Source organism: Oncorhynchus nerka, linkage group LG15, assembly GCF_034236695.1.
Source record: "Oncorhynchus nerka isolate Pitt River linkage group LG15, Oner_Uvic_2.0, whole genome shotgun sequence".
In the NCBI taxonomy this organism is placed as follows: domain Eukaryota; kingdom Metazoa; phylum Chordata; class Actinopteri; order Salmoniformes; family Salmonidae; genus Oncorhynchus; species Oncorhynchus nerka.
This window is the reverse complement of record NC_088410.1, coordinates 13,505,306-13,506,464: the sequence shown is the minus strand read 5'-3', so window position 1 is coordinate 13,506,464 and position 1,159 is coordinate 13,505,306. Positions and strand designations below refer to the sequence as shown.

General features: G+C 41.7%; 1 protein-coding gene across 1 annotated transcript in view; it reads left to right on the top strand.

Moving 5' to 3' along the window:
• The first annotated feature begins 1,084 nt into the window (after positions 1 to 1,084).
• Positions 1,085 to 1,159, top strand: part of LOC135560035 (nuclear factor 7, brain-like) — a 7,982-nt gene continuing 7,907 nt past the window's right edge. The window contains exon 1 of the mRNA XM_065001036.1: positions 1,085 to 1,159. This exon is cut by the window's right edge and continues 1,729 nt beyond it. The gene's annotated coding sequence lies outside the window, so the exon portion shown is untranslated.

Here is a 1,159-nt window from a genome sequence, read left to right as displayed (position 1 = left end):
TGTATCACATTCAATGATAAAACTGGGGGACAAAAAAATGCAATTTTTGAATGTGAGGGGGACATGCCCCCCCGTCCCTAGTGGAAGTTGCGGCTCCGGCTGCATGTAATTCCCCACATGAGTTTTGCATTGGGGTAAAAACAATCTGCGTAACCTAGGCAACAACTGTTATTTTGTTTACACCATTAGATGGACGGCACATTTATTTAAATTCTCCAGTTCTGCCTCTGGGCAGCCACTCCATAGCCGGAAAGCAGAGCTTGGCGGTGGGGAGTTCGTTTTGCATGGCCCGGTGCCCTGGATGGGTGGAGTTTGTACATTTTTAGAACAGTCCTTAAGTGAAATCTCCACCCACCGGGGCCCTGGGGTTCTACTAAACTAACAAATGGAATGGTGTTAAGATGGTCATACCATGGATCATTTAGCTATTTGATTTCGAGTTTTAAGACCCCTTTAGTTATATCAAAATATATATTTACAATTTTATTTGATAGAATATTGAGTATGTCCTTTACTACGATAAAGAAACACATTGAATAACATTCATAAATGGAAAAAACAGACAATAAAATAAAAAGTCATAAGGTTTTGACGTGTCTGTCATTCAGAACGTATTCAGACCCCTTGACTTGTTACACAGTTTGTTACGTTACAGCCTTCTTCTAAAATGGATTAAATAAATACAAATTCTCAGCAATCAACACACAATGCCCCATAATGACATCACAATGCCCCATAATGACATCACAATGCCCCATAATGACATCACAATGCCCCATAATGACATCACAATGCCCCATCCATAATGACATCACAATGCCCCATAATGACATCACAATGCCCCATAATGGAAATGCCAAAACAGGTTCTTAGAAATGTTTGCAACTGTATAAAAAAAAGATACCTTATTTCCATAAGTATTGAGACTGGAAATTGAGGCACCTAAAGACTCAGACCATGAGACAATATTCTCTGGTCTGATGAAACCAAGATTGAACTCTTTGGCCTGAATGTCAGCGTCACGTCTGGAGGAAACCTGGCACCACCCCTACGGTGAAGCATGGAGGTGGCAGCATCATGCTGTGGGGATGTGTTTTGCAGTGGCAGGGACTGGGAGACTAGTCAGGATCGAGGAAAAGGTGCCAGAGGAAAGTACAGA